The sequence below is a fragment of the Gobius niger genome (genome assembly GCF_951799975.1).
Source record: "Gobius niger genome assembly, chromosome: 9".
NCBI classification, from domain to species: domain Eukaryota; kingdom Metazoa; phylum Chordata; class Actinopteri; order Gobiiformes; family Gobiidae; genus Gobius; species Gobius niger.
The window spans coordinates 8,860,855-8,877,427 of NC_136860.1; the positions used below are offsets into that span (position 1 = coordinate 8,860,855).

Sequence of the window (16,573 nt, forward strand, 5' to 3'; positions counted from 1 at the left end):
TGACCAACAGCAGCTAAAGACCAACCTTTCAACTGACCATAGATGAGCTATGATTTAAGGTTTATAAGTAGGGCTGGGTAGTACCGGGTGGTATCCGGAAAAAGGTTTATGTACAAATGGTATTGGAAAAAGCAAGTACTGAAGAAAAAATCATCTAACTTTAGATCCAAGCTTTGATGATGTTGATCCAGGGACTCCATTAAAGTAAGTGACTTGTTTTTTTCGGCTCAAATAAATGATTTTTCCCCCACAATTTTTGCAGCCATTTTTGCCAAATTTTATCCCCCCCCTACTTTTTTACACATTTTTTTCCTGATCTATGCCCTACTGTTTTCTTCTTTTCCCATTTCCCCTCTCAGTTTAGCTCATGTTTTAATTACAAACATTTTCCCTATTTCCCTCAAATATATATATATATATATTTTTTTTTTTTTACACATTTTTCCCTTATTTTTGCCACAATTTCTATCAATTTTTCCCCCAAATTATTCCCCATTTTTCCACACATTTCTTGACATTGGAGATTGCAGATCTTCTAAACATTATTGTTCTGTTTTCTGGTTGTAGATGACACATATTCTAGTATAAGTATTGGAAAAAGTACTGTTCAGGTATCGGTATCGAAAACCAAGCATCGCTAAAGCATTGAAAAAAAATGGTACAGTACCCAACCCAACAGATGTTTTTCTGATTCGACATAAGCACAACATCTGTTTCCTGTTCATTACCATTTTGGCTTTTGTCTTTGTTCACAGGGCACTGCTATAAAAAACATTATAAAATTGAATTGGGTGAAAGACTCTAACTAAACTATGACACAGATCAAAATTCATCTTAATGATGAAATGCTCTCCAAAAGGCATGATGTGGTGTCCTTTAGGTGTTGTACATGTCGTAGCTGAGACGTTACCGTAACATTTCATTCGTCGCGACAGACAGCCCAGAAATCTCTTAGTTCTGGAAGACTTTTGTTCATAAGAAATGGCATAAATCCCTCAAACAACAATCGAAAGACTCTTGGCTGCCTGGAAAAGTGTGTTAAAGCAGTGATACCTACCATATTAGGGGGCTGTGAGGCATTCACTCCGCAGGTGCCCAAACTGATTTGGCTTTTTATTACATTAAAGGTGCATTATGCAACTTTTTATGTGGAGTACTTGTACGTATTTGACCTTGCAGTGACCCAGCGGCTGTATGAGTGGTCAGCATGGCGCCTTTACTTTCCATCACAGTGGTCTCTGCAAAGCTCCAGGACCAATTGTTTTGAAGGTTTTCTGGTGAGAGGCTCCGTCAGCAGTAAAAACCTTCAAAACAGTTGATCCTGGAGCGATGTAGAGACCACTGTGATGGAAAGTAAAGGCGCCATGCGGACCACTCATACAGACTGGTTCACCCACTTCTAAATATAAACGTTTTTTTTCACATAAAAAGTTGCATAATTCACTTTTAATATTATTTTTTAAATGTAAAAGATGGACTTAAAACCTAAGTTCTTTTTTTTTTTTTTTTTTTATGTTATGGCAACGTCTCATCTACAACTTCATGTCCTCCCTTTACTGGAGCTAAAAGTCCAAGTATCACGTGTGAAATGTGGCTGTAGCACCAGTCACATGTACTTTGACAATACAAGAAAACCCATTCCCGCTGTGGGGCAGATTCCTTCTTTATTAATATGTCTGTGATGAATAAAGCATGCTGTCATTTCCTGTTGCATTCTGATCGTTGTTGTGAATATGACCGAGGCGGAAGAGGAGGAGCAGCTTTTGTGGAACACTGTCATTTACTGAGCCATGAATCCCTCTGCACCTGCTGCACTGCTCTGTGAGTGAGGTGTGCCACCGCATTCATGACATGCTGCGCATATCTGCACACGCTCATCTCCAAACGTCTTCTGTCAATGCGAGAAAGTACATTTCGTACAAGGGCTCGAGTCACTGTAATACACGGCTGCAGAATATATCGTGAAAAAAGCAGGAAGTCATCTCGAAATAAGTCAAATGTGCTTGAAATAAGTACTTTTGTCCTTCATTTGAGAGTCTAATTTCACGCAAAACTTCTAAAATGTGGAAATGTGCCGCTTTAGTCATACTTTTTCTGAAAATTTGAGCTTTTTTAGGGCCAGGATTGCTGACTGGATCCTCACAACATTGTACAGTGCCCAACACACTTTTGTTGACACAAATAAACACTGGAATAATACTTTGGAATTGTATTTAGTTACAGAATACTTGAATACTTCATGTATTTTGTGCGGATAAAAGGGGGAACTATATTGTAAGGCGTAATACTACCAGGAGTAGTTCGGCGTTCGCACAGTAAAGTGAAGATATTACTCAATGGGCGCTGGCTGCTCTGCTTTATGACCACGACACCTGGGGCCGCCATTGCTGTAGTACCTCCATATCACCACTAGGCCCCCATTGAAAAGCATTGGAGTTTAGACACCTTAAAAACAACTTTAACGCCTGTTTTCAATTGTTTCAACACTAGACTAGGCTAGATATTCCTCCTGAGTTAACGCTGGGTTAATCACAATATATGAAACCAGGCTGGTTTTCGTAAGCAGAATTTTTTAAATCTCGTACTTAATGAGGGTCGGACTGTTAGCATTGGAGCAGCGCGAGCTACACGTCACGCGAGGGCCGAGTCTACGGTGAAAATCCTGCCTGTATGTCCTTTTTAGGAACATGCTTCGTCAGAGCTGGGGAGGGGGAGTCTGTAAATCCTCCATGAATTCCCCCTCGACCGTGGTCATTATGGTAAACGGGGAGGAGCGAGCATAAGACGTCCATTATTTTTTACAGTCTATAATATTACTGCGCGGATTTCGAACTACTTCTAGTATTATTACGCCTTACAATATAGTTCCCCTTTTATCCGCTTAGAAAGTCCACATTGTTTAATTTTGTGTAATTATACTTTGTAGTTTAACACTTCACGTAAACATATCTAAATAGGGAAAACGTGGAAGAGCTTGGTAGCTTCTATCTTGACCTGGTTTGGAGCAATAGAGGAGAGGGGGAGAGGCTAAATGCTAACGCCGTCTGTGCTGTGCCAGACAGGTCCTAAAGAACTCGTCAAAGCTCAGGTAAGAACATATCTCAGTATGTAAAAATAGTGGCCTATTCCTTTAAAGGGACTAGACGAAGTTTAAAAATGTTAAAACTAAGTATTTTCCTCCCCCTACATGTTCCAACCATGTCCTAATGTGTAGAATGAGCTCAGACCTGCCTCTAAAATCCTGCACTGTCACTCAAAAAGGTGTTACTTTGGGCTTGAAGTGCCGTCATGCACGAGCTTAATATAGAAACTGCAGTTACGTGTAAGACCTGAGGTGGCAGTAGTGAGTAACAGCTGTGGTCAGAGCTGTCCTTGTTCGGTCTGTAAGTTTAGGAGGACGGCTAGGTCTTGGTAGGTTTGCAGTGATGCCATACTCTTGGATTGACTTATGTTCAAAGCTTTGGAAATCTTTTTATAACCTCACCCAGCTTAATACTTCTTAATAACTTTATCCCGGACCTGTCTGGTGTGTTCTTGGATTTCATGATGCTGTCTGCTCCACAATAGTCTCTAACAGACCTCTGAGACCATCACAGAGCAGCTGTATTTGAACTGACATTAGATCACACACAGGTAGACTCTATTTAGTCATTGGGTCAACATGTGATCATTCAGAAATCATCAGGAAACTTCTGAAGGCAATGGCAAAATGTCCAAAAGTTAAAGGGGTACGGATACCACTGTATTTGTAAAAAGTAATGCTTAAGTTTGGGCCAACCAAAAATAAAATTGCCATTGTTTGTCTTTATGAATTGAGCTGATGAAACTTGTTAATCTAGTCTTCTCATCTGCAGAAGGTCTGACATGTTTGGACCAAAGATTTGAGGCGAACATGCAGCCCACACGATTCAAAGTCCGATCTATATCATTATTTCTCTGAGCTCTTGTGAAACTTTCTACAAAAAAACAACAACAAAGTGTTCCCTGTTTTGTTCCCGCTGTCATGAGATGGAGTGTTCGTGAAGTGCGTGAGTCAACGGAGAAAAAAATGAAAGCCATAAAATAACCTGTAAAATGACTCACGGCGCGGACCTGTACCGTGACTCACACGTTTAATTAAGAGGCATTAGTCAGCGAACTATCCACTATTAAAAACACAGTGAGTCACCCAGCGTAGGTATGGCGAGTGCTTGCCCTGAGGCGGAGGATTTTACCCGAGAAACGGAGTCAAAGGTTTGAAGTATTCACACCTCTGTACTCACAGTACAGAACAGATAAAAGTGCCGACAGTATCGACAAAAGCAAAAAAATATATATATATATTACTGAAGTGACAAACTATTGATATTATCAAACTAGTGCAACAGAACAAGTTAAATACTAAAACTACCATTTGGGCTGCTCGATAATAGAAACAATAATAATCACGATTAATAGAGTCATAATTGAAATCCAGATTATTCAAACGATTATTTATTCATCAATAAAAAATATGCTAAATAAAAAAGTACCAATTATATTGAATATACTCACGTTTCTAAACTAATGATCTATGTCACACCTGCCCCCTGCTGGCCAGCCCTTTCACCTGCCCAAGGCAACAGACATCACAAAGCGCTAATGTGTGGATGTCGGACATAAAGCATTTGCCAGTAGCACGTGAAGTATGAAGGGAACAGCAACATCATCCCAGCAGCATGAAATAATGCCAGTTTGCTTTGAGCTGCGTTTGTGAGATGGAAAGTTTTTTGACTTTTCTACACAAAACCAGCACCTGGGCAAAGGATAAAAGAGCCTCTAAACTTCTGTTCTCCTTTAAGCAAAAGCTGAGCACTTATCAGTGACATTGTCTCGAGTGCTACTTATAAAGATTGTTAACATTTTTACAGTGACAAATGCAACAGTTCATCACACAGCGCTGAGAGGTAACTGGATCAGAAACGCTCCGACAAACAAGGGACTTTCTGGGCTTTGGACGGACAAGCGGGAGGACATCCTTAATAATCGCTCTTTTTCTTGATTTTTGTAATTGTTTAGTATAATAATCAAAATTGTAATTGAATTTCTATTAATTGCAGAGCCCTAACTACCATTGTGATGTTTCTGACGAGAATGACTCCCTGATTATAAAATGGCTGCAGCGAACTTCTTGAAATAGGCAGAAGCTCTTTCCTGAAAAATAACTGCTGTTTGGGGCTCTTTGCTACTGCCATGCCCTATGAATCTTTAACTATATCCCCATGGTCTACGCCAGGATCGCCTGAGTATTTAAGCCTACAACCAGTCCAGACGCTTCAATAGAGGGACATTATCTGTGCAGGTGGACAATGGTTATTCGAGGTTACTCCCATAAGCATGTATCAATCGGCAACAGCTCATTGTTGATGAAAGGTCTGCAATAAACCACAAATGTGTCAAGCCAGACTCATTGTGTGATCACCGTAAAGTCTGCTTCAAGTAGTTGCCTGATTTTCAAAAGGAGAAAGGGAGAAGCGCTTCCTGGACATCCACAGAGTGTGATTAAAAACCAGAGGAAAAGTAGTTCAAGAAACAGAAAAACCAAGGATCAAAACAAACAAAAACAAAACGGGAAGTCTCTATCCCTTTTGGCTCCTGAGATACTGTAAAAGATCCAAATATTGGTCCGATATATCGGCAAGCTGACATATCTAGCTAAGATAAGTTTTTCATACTGCTGGTGCCATTCTTTTAATGGTGATCTGATTGGCCAGATTTCCCCTGTGGATCCATAAAGTCTAAACCTACTTTATTTCTCTAACTCTGCACCACTGCAACATGCTTGTACATGACCATCGAACGTATATTTATCATGACACGCGCAGCCGCCCCTCCTCCTGAATCAAATGCTTCTCCCGTGACTTATCGAAACCCGTCCGTCAGCGGCGGTGACAGATTTGGGTACACGGTGTCCATAGAGCGGTGTTTATTCTACACATGTTTGGCATGTGCTATAGGGTTTGGGAAGAGTTTCAAGTGTGGACAGAAGGAGCGACAAGAGAGCCTCAGGCGACTGCCGAAATGTCACGCAGCAATTCGGAACAGAAGAAACCCATGCACAAAAATAGGGCTTACCTTTCTTTGCGCCGTCACCTGTGTGGAGGAGAACAAAGGAGCACAGTTAGGAGGCGGTTACACAGTAGAAAACACAAACACGTGAGGCAGAGGAGGGTACGGGCCCGTATCGAGAGAACAGGCCGGGACATGAAGTACTTTATCATCATTACAGAGGTAGAGACGGTAGGAAAGTTACAATGACATTTAGGCTGCTGGAGATTTCAGAGGTTGTGTGGATCAAATAGCTATAACTTTACAGAAGAGGCAAGAACGCTCTGATCTCTCAATAAACTAGTTTTAGATGGAAAATGTATTGTATAACCATTATTACCTATTCCAAAGGCCTTAAATCCTAAAAGTCTATTGTGACCAGTTTGTGAGATTGACAGGCAGATTAACCAATGCGAGAAATGCACAGACTGTCCATGTCAAAGCAAACTAAAGCACTAAACACTGTGAATCAGAGGAGAGAGAAGTGCTATAGTTGTGAGGAAACGTCGTATTCCGCATCGGAGTGAAGCTGAACAAATAGATGACTGATTTGATTTTGTTTACTGTGTAGGTTCACATAGTTGCAGCGCTTTATTCATGTGTCACTCAATGATTGTATCACATTTCTGCGACCGAGCGGGAGGTCTGGGGGCTCCCCCTGGAACATTTGGGCCAATTGTGCTTAAAATCCTTTATACAAGTAGAAGCAAGTCAAATTTAAGCTTTCAAATGCCATTTTTAATGATTTTTTTATCCAAATACTATATTTTTTATGACACAAATGCAAAAAATAATAGTAATAATCAGCGCATATTTCATTTCTTTGCAAACATTTAATCAGAGGAAAGAGAGTCAATAGTCAAATTTATAGCAAAAATATATGGCCAGTTTCAGCCAAAACTGCAGCTGAATACTTTTTTGACCATCATTTTGGTATTATCTATGAACTATATATTTATTATTATTCAATGTATTAGTTCCGTTAATGAATTTTAATGCTTGTTAATGCCCCACGGAAACAATGCTTTTATTCTGGTGTTTTTGAGGCCGTATATTTTCTGTGAGTTTATAACACCTCAATTTGACTTTTTTTTCTCCAATCCATATAGGACTTATTTATGGATATAAAAGTTAAGGCAGTACTAAGCAACTCTTGCCCCTAGAGGCCATAAGCGCCACTGCGGGTGCCGTAGCATGCTACGTTCTTTTACTCATGAATTATCCGTGAGAGTAAATACTACGCTGACAGAAAAGACAAAGGGAGAGAGGGATATTGTACATCCAGTTACACAATGGAGATCAATGTTTTTACTCAAACTTGGCTGTAAATACTGTTTAAAGTGGCGCTAGCCCGCAGCTAGCTTTGCCCGTTAGCCTGTTAGCTTCTTCTTCGTGATTCTATTAGTGTATTGGTGACTCCTGCCCGGTGGCAGTCAAGTTGCAATTGTGGTTTTCTGGCCAGAGACACCAGGGGGAGATGAAAGACCCTCCAATCATCCCATTAACACTTGTATTACCCCCAGAGGGGCTACGGAAAGGATTTATTATGGTAAACAAGTTACTTAGTACTGCTTTAAACACATATTTTGGCTTGGTCTTTATTTGACACATACTTCATACTGAAACATTACAGCTAACTATGGGCAAATCTTTTGTTAGCCTAATGTTCTTCACTGTAAGACTAAAACTCAATTTTGTATGACTCCAGAAAGAATGAATATCTTTCAGTAGATTAAGGAGGAGGAATCAACGATCATCGTGTAAGCTGCCATTTATATTATAAGATTGATTTTAGGTTCTATAATGGGCTGCCACTCTCAGATGAAGCCAATACAAACATAGTCCCTGATTAAAACATGCAGGATTACTTGGTTCTTTCAAAAGATGTTGCTGCTGATGTAGTTTGTTTATCCTGCTATAGTCCTATAAAACCTGCCTTATCAACAGCTGTAATTTTGCGTAGCCTGAAGGCCTGTTGAAAGGCTGACATCAACTAAACCCTGGGAACAACACTTCTAATTAGATTGTGCACACGCTGAAAGCCAGATGTAGGAGCTCGCACGGATCATCAGCGCTCGTCACTCGCTCCCCTTCAAAGCCATCCCAGAGCAAACAAAGTGATCCCTCTCAATGTAAACTCTTGTCAGGACGGGCCCAGACCGGTCCGGGCGCGAGAAATCCGCTAACGACGCCCGGCCTTTCACTGCGGCATAATCGTTATACACCCACATCAATTACCGCACAGGCCCCGGCTCAGGCTCAGGCTCAGGAGGATGTCCAAATCCAGGAACTCCCTGATTCCACTGTTCGCTCAGATCAAGAACGTGGAGAAGAATGACAACGGTAGCAATTCATTAAAGTGCTAGCTTTGTATATAATATTCTATATTCATCTTCATTTTCATCAGGTCTTTTGTTGCATTTTTTTGCTTGTTTATCGTCTGTTATGTTGTGTTTTTGTCGCTTTTTTTGACCCTTTTTCAAGAAGCTTTTAGATTGGAGTAAAATCAAAAATGAGGAAATTGACTTGACTTGACCCGTGTTTTTGTCGGGGAGCAACGGAGCGGCAGAGCTAGCGACGAAGCCGTTCTAAGGGAGGATGTGGAACTTTCTATTTTTTTTAAATTATTATTATTTTTTTTATTCAAATATAAACAAAATAGGTACAATGTAAAGATCTCACTAAGTGCAGTGCACATATTAGAAAAAATAAATGAAAAGAACTTGGGGCATGTTATAAATTGTATAAATGGCATTCACATATTGAAAAGAAAACAAAAAATGTAAAGGGGAAATTTATTCTATAAGATTGTCTATAAAAGAAGACAGTTTTTCTGCATTTTGTGTGTTGATCAATTATAAAGATTTATATTTGTCTTGAAAAAATGACATTCATGTATATAATGTTTGCTTGACAAATTATATTGTTAATACCAAAATCATTATGATTATTGCGAAAAATACCATATTTTATATCATTAATTGTTAGATTGATTGTTGAAGGTCCAGCCGAAACCTTTGGACGACTTCACACAAACAAAAAAGATGATCTAAATCTTCTGGTTCACTTTGGGAGGATGTGGAACTGTTTGCTTAGAAAAGTATTTATTGCAGAATGTGCAGAGCGAACACACAAAACATGGAATCTGGCCGTAAAACAATAGAGTTCGGGAAAATCCTCAGTTACCATGGAGATCCGCCATCTTTGCAGCTGTTAGCATACATTTTCCATAGACTAACATTGGATAAAAACAGTATAAAAAGTGGAGAAAAAAGCCATGGAACAGCTCCGTTAGCTGCTGGGTTACTGCTGGTAAATACATCTAACTCTCTGTGGTGTCCAATGTTTTAATGTGAACAATAACTCCAGTATTTTAACTTTAAAAATCTCCATTAGTTTACAATTGATGCCCATCCCATAATGCTTAGCGATATGACATCACATTCCCGAACTCTATAACGTGTTTGCTACAGATCTGAGGTTTTATCGCTGTTCCCTCGTCAAAGACAGACCTGGAGAACTGTTTCACAACATTCACGCAGATTTGAGTTCATCCTCAGCTGTTGAATTCAGCTGTTTCTTCTTCTACGGCGTCAGCGCCTCGTTCTGTGCTTCCTGATTACAACTGCGTCATTGTTCAAACCCAAACCTGTGCTCCACATTTATTAAAGCCCATAATCCAACGTTATCAATTCTGAGCCGTTCTGTGTCTTTAAAGTGTGTTTATCGTCCCTTTAAAAGGAAAGTCCACACATTTCAAACCCAACCATTTCTAATATTGACAATCGTCCATTAAAGTAAATTCTGAATCCAGACCACTGCCACTAACTGTAAAAGAGCTGGTTTTGAGACGGTTTTGAGACGGTTTTGAGACGTACGTGTGCGCACACGACTGAAACAAAGTGTGGCTCCTTCACCCGCCCCTGTTAAAGCTGTCACTGTAAAGGTGATATACATGGAATGCTTTCACTGCTGTGTCACTGCAGTTTACTGCCCCGAGGCCGTCCCCGCCACAACACAAACAACTCAGGCTTCTGATCAGGGGTTTGAGTCCCAGGTGGATCTTTCGGTGAGGGGGTTTGCATGTTTTCCTCGTTTCTGGGCGTAAAGACGGTTTTCAGGCCTTACCCTTTTGTCTGAGTCTGTTGAAGCCTCTCTTGGCTGAATTACATAATGCAGATATGAATCAGAGTGTTTGCACGTATGACATTTGCACTTATCCAATATTTTCTTTAGATAGTTTAATGGCCGTTTGTGATAACATATCTCGGTGGTTACACAATCCTTTGTTGCTGCATCTGTGGAGGTGCTTGTACTGTTTATTTAACTATTTGTTCGTCTCTGTTCCATTCTTTGAAACGAGCGTTAGTTATGACTATTATGAACATTTTGATCGTGCATCGTACATTTTCTATATTTTTACAATTAATCACTTGGCTGTGAAAGGCGCTTGAACATTTAATAAAGCTAGACGTGTGTCGATGGAATAAACGTAAAGTCAAAGTCAACACAGCTGAAGTCGGTTTGCCCAAAGCTGCTCATGAACACACGTCCTCCCTCTCCTTTTCCACTGTAATTATGTACAGTGTTATTAGAAGTACATCAACTAATGTATGTTAAAATGTTGTAAAAGCAGCACATAATCAATCAATCAATCGATCGAAGCACAAGTTTGTAGTTTGTGTGAACAGGCCATTCCGAACTTCCGGAGGTTGAGGGTTGGAGGCTGCACTGGCACTGATTGGGATTTGATCTGGGACACGAGCTGGGATTGAGGACGTTTATTTCCAAACTGGAGCTCATTCTGCTTTCTGATTGGATAATCGCCCTGAGACACGGACACATCATATTTGTGACACTTACAACTTACAACACACTGTACACTTTCCAACAAAAATACTACATTTTCCTTTTACATCTTTTTGAGCCTGTGCAAACCAGAAAACAATGTATTGATTACTAAAATAGCTGTCAACTACTTAATAATCGATTAGCTGTCGATAAATTGATTAGTTGTTGAAATATAGCAGCAGAGGCCGGCGGAGGGAAACTCAGGGTGGACAGCGCGGGAGCGAGGACGACACTCTGCTGATAATGTCTTCAACATATCACCATAAACACCAACGTCTGCTAAAGTTTAGTGGTTACTGGCTGCTTTTCATTTGTTGCCGAGTTAGTCTCTCCAGCTGAAGAGAATGTTTGAGTGTTAAAAACTTGCATCCACAACCTCCTCGTATAAGATTCACTCGCACAGCGCGGGTTGATGACTAATGTGGCAGGTTCAAAAATTGACCCGAAAATCGTACAGAGTAAATCCACTTTAACAATTAACGCATTTTCAATCCGAATAAAACTGTAAACCATAAGGAAACCACCTTCTTTACCTCTTAACTCCCGCCTGAACCGAGAGGATCTTTTTCCTCACGTCATCAGATTTTTTTTTCCCATCATTTTTTTGTTGGGTATTCAACTCATTTTTGTATCTTTTTTGTCATTTTTTGTCACATTTTTGTCATTTTTTTCGGCAATTTTTTCGTCAATTTTTGTCATTTTTTTTCTCACATTTTTGTCAAATTTTTATCACATTTTTTGTCACATTTTGTCACATTTTTGTCATTTTTTCGTCATTTTTTAATCAAATTTTTGTCTTTTTTTTGTCATTTTTTTGTCACATTTTGTTGCATTTTTGTCATTTTTTTGTCACATTTTTGTCATTTGTTTTTCACATTTTGTCGCATTTTTGACATTTTTTTGTCACATTTTTGTCATTTGTTTGTCACATTTTTGTCATTTTTTCATCAATTTTGTGTCAATTTCTTGTGACATTTTTGTGACATTTTTGCCACTTTTTCATCAATTTTTTGTCCCTTTTTTTGTCAATGTTTTCTCACTTTTTTGTCACATTTCCATCATTGTTTTCATCTCAGTTTTGTTGCTATTTTCACAGCTTTTTTCCAGAAGCTTTTGGACTGGGGTAAAGCGACACTGGAGAAAATGTGTCTTATTCACTGCAAAACATTCAGAAACATTTCTTCTTTCTTCTCAAATGCAGAAGTGTCTGAAACCTCGATGGTCATTTATCTGTAGAGCTCACTCGAATGCGGAAGAAAACATGTCCTCTCAAATTCAGAGCTAAAATGAAAACTTCTCTCTCCTCTGATTGAGTGCTTGGAAGACGACATTGTTTCTTTGTTTTCTGCAAGGTTTTATTTGTCCTTTAGGCGCCATGTTTGTTTGAACAAGGAACACATCATGCTTTTATCTGATTGGTCCATCTGTCTGTCCAGATGAGCGTGATGCTCATCTGAACTCAGGTAGAGATGACAATAGCCTTTGTAAAAGAGCATAATAAATATGAAAGTGCAGTCTATAGAGGCCTTTGAAATATGCTTAAGGCGTGTTGTTGACATAGGGTTTTTTGATATCCTGTCAAAAAATTCTCTCTTACTGGGGTTCAAAGTTCAACAAATCAGGCTAAGAATAAGATAATGAAAAACACTTCGGAGAAAACTTGAATACTTGGTAACTTGGTGCCTGTAGCTGCTGTTTGAAGTGCATATATCATTGCCAGAATATGAGAAAGTGTTTTTTTTTACAAGGGAAACTGTACATGCTAATGGGGCAGAAAGTGAGTTTGGCCTGGAGCGCCTCGCTTTAACTGTCAGAATAGTGATGTGGTGAATAAATAAGAAAACGAGCGCAGCGTGAATCTTTGACGCTTACCTTCGGCCACGGCGGCGGAGCTTGAGGGTTTCTTGTCCTGTTCCAGGGCGTCCGACAGGTCTAGATCTGAGCCTAAATATCAAGAAGAATGATCAGTGCGTGTAGGTGTCATTGTGTGGCAGACAATACACAACAACAACAACAAAAAAGCAAGTTTGCATCCTGTGCCCCTTTGAATAGGCAACACCCTGCAGAGCTGTCCTCTTTAGTTTCTACTGCTGCTGCTGCGAGGGTGTGACCGCATCGGGCAAAGGACATTCAAGGATAACATCTGCCACTACAAAGGGCCTCGATATATTAATGTGAAAAAAAAAACCTTCGTCGCGAGTGTGAGTCATGATCTGGGCAGGACGCGGGGACACACTGGAGAACTGGAAATCTGATAAGGCTCCTATGGCGCAGTAAATATTGCATTTCATCCAATAAATAAGACGAGACACGTATAGGCCCACAGAGATTCAGAAACTCGCTCACAGGGCCGGTTTAGCGGCTGGGGGACTCTAGGCTCCAGCCCCAAGGCTCTATGCGTTAAGTGTTCATTATTAACTGACTTTAAAGAACTTTGTGCGGCGCTGTAAGAGACGAATGTTGGTTAGACTTCCAGCTTTTTTCAAGACAAAATGGCTCATGAACAAGAGGACTTTCCAGCTTGTGCTTTAACCTCTTAACACATTTTCTCCAGTTCAGCTTAAGAGGTTAAAAGCTGCTTCCAAGACATTAGTAGTAGTGAGAAGGTCGCAGAATCAATGTGGAACCACAAATGCTTGATCTATTTGTAGATCCGTCCCCAGGAAAAACAGCATACACAAGTGCTTTAAGAGATAATTGAGCTGCGATGTGTGTAATAATATCTATCAAAGTTACCGGTTCTGTGGTACGACAAGTTAACACATTAAGTGCCAAAAACTTTTTGTTTATATTATTACAAAACTAGACACTCTAATACACCTCATGTGTGATTTTAGCTCTGTGATGAACAGAAGTGAAATAAATGACGATCAAAAACTTGTGAAAAGTCAAATCTGGACATTTTATATATATTATTGCGTTTCTTTTCTCTTTTTTTGTCTGAGGGGGTGTGGTGTTGCGTAGCGAACAGCTGTAAACCCGACACTTCTCTCTCGCTCTCTGGAGAGCGGTTGACAAAGCAGAGCGGCTTCACACTGAAAGATCGGAACAGTTGAGATTTGAACATTTCTCTGAGTTTTTAAATTGGTTCAATCGGTCCAAGGACGACTGAGAAACATCCTGTTAAAGTCCAGTGTTTCAAAACATGTCAACAACGTTGTCCTTGAAATTGATTTATTTAGGCATTCTCCTTTTCCCATAAACTTAGCGCCTGTCCAGAGAGGACAGAGGAGGAGAGAGGAGTTATAATCAGATAAAAAAAAAAAATTGGGATGAAAACTAGCTTCTGTTCAGCTTAGATTTCTCAGGAACAGAGGAGAATTAAACCGTTTTCACCTACGGAGAGCTTAGAGTCTCACCTTTCAAACGGGCATGTGTCCATAGCTTGTTGGCACTCTACAGGTAAATCTCCAAAACAGCCTCAATGTGTTAAGTTGATTCAATTTACAATTGGTGTTTTTACGTCAAGATTGTGGTTAAAGTGCCTTTTTAAACACCGGGAAGCCGGAACCAGCAAGTCCAGTATATCTAATCCAACAATGTCTCTAATCCAACAATCACATGCCTATTATATTTTATATATAAGAAGGTTCCATGGGGAAAATATGATGTTGTTTATAGTAGACCTACATAATTTAAACTTAAATACATCGTTTTGGGAACCTCCGTATTGATCTGTAATGTCTCTGCATGGAAACGCCATTGAGAAACAAGAGACTGGGCAGGTTCGCTGAGAGTAGAAACAAGCTTTCACTTTCAGCTAGCATGCTGAAACACGTGCTAATGAATTGACTGCGCCGTGATGAACACACTTCGAGCGCAGAACTGCTCCGTCCATTTTGTACCAGTCTCCTTTAAGATAATTAACAGTCAAATGGCAATTTTGAGAGTGCTTTTCTGCGCTGACTGCTTTGTATTCACTCTAAAAGGATCTGTTGTCTGCTCTAACCTGTCATCAACAGTTGCTATGGTTACACGCCTGCCGTTGTCACACCAGTCAGACATCACCAGTCCAACACGTGGTTTTATATTTCACACCTGCAAATGTTCTTTTGCCTCTGTGTGGTTTGTATCAGCCTCTCCCTCCGACACTTCAGATTCCGTATCTGACTCTCTGTCGCTCCTCCCTCCCCAGTACTTTCCCTCCTCAGTCCAGTTGTTTGCCAAACAGCTAAATCCCTTCTTCTCAATTGTCGACAGGATCGTAGCAGAACACAGGCACTCTCCAGAAGAGCGGCCGTAAATCATCCATTCCACGCTGACAATCAGTAGCAGCGGGCTCAACCTGAATGTGCGCACAGCCGTTACAAATGCAATTGTGTGACTAAAGTCTAAGGTGTACTTGACTCATGTGTAGTTATACTGACAATAATGACAAACAATGAGGAAGCTTAAAAAAGGAATACAAAGAAGAATAAGTAAAAATACTACTGTGAATAAGGATCTAAAACCATGTCTATCGTCCAACATATTCAGCCCTTTCCCTAATGCTTGCTTCCCATTCAACATAACAGCTGACAGCTATTGTTCTCAACCTTACTCAAACTCCTAGGCAGCCCTCTGTGTCAGCAAAGGACAAAGCCAGCTTTTTAATATTCGGAAATAAGCACAGAATTAGACAAAATCCCCAAAATCGAGACAGCTGGACATTTCTCGATACAGATGGACGATGTTTTGTGACCAAATCACTTCTCCGGGACCAAAGTCGGTGTTTGAGTTCACACGAGATGCAAAGTGGGCCGGTTTTAAAGATGACTCGCGCTACAATTTGGAAGCTTGTCAAAATGTCTGAGAATTCCAGTTTGAAAGGAGATTTACTTCTATCTTTTCAACCAAACAAATTCAGAACTTTATCTTTTTCAAATGTGTGAAATATTGTGCTTAGCTGTCAAGGAGTGCCTTAAAACTCCATAATAAAACTTTGTAAAGTACCGTACATGATAAAGTGGCAATGAAGTCATAGGGGATTCATTGTAGACGGCCATAATTTTAATCTCCCAAATACAAAAGGCCTGAATCGCACAGGCGCGACTTATGTTTTTCATAGGAAACATCACATCTGTCTCCTATTGACTGGCTCATAAAAGAGGGAGTGGTGTGTGAACACATTTCATTAAGGAGGGACGCGTAAATCTCACGTGACGATGATTTGAGGTGTTTGCACATGGCTAAAAGGTAATCAAAACGTGCTGTGGTAATGATTACTATTTCCTATTCATGCAAAGTCCCTGCAGTTCGAACTAATAGATAGATAGATGTAACCCTACTGTCAAAAATGTATTGGAAATGTACACGTGTTATCCAACCCAACTGAAAAATTAAAGCTACAATTATTTAGGTCTCACAACATCATCTGCAGTTGTAGTTTCCTATTATGATAATGAAACGTTGGGTGATTTTATGTTTTGGCAAGCTTCCTGTGAGTAAAAACTGTTTCCTGTTTTAATGTCAATTAAAAACAACCTAAAAACCAGAGAGATGTTTCCTCCATCAAAATATATACATAGCAGTCAGGTTTTTCTGTCGCCTAGATTTTAAGGTATATTTAATCATTTTCTGAAAGACAAGACTAACTCCACATGGGAATAAAACACGGTTGGGAATAAGTTGTTCCCTAATGTTTCCTGTCCGTGTTCTACTCCTATGGGGAGTTAAC

General features: G+C 39.9%; 1 long non-coding RNA gene across 1 annotated transcript in view; it reads right to left on the reverse strand.

Moving 5' to 3' along the window:
• The window catches only part of LOC306967831, a 168,983-nt gene that overhangs the window by 110,192 nt on the left and 42,218 nt on the right, over positions 1-16,573 (reverse strand). The window lies entirely within an intron of this gene.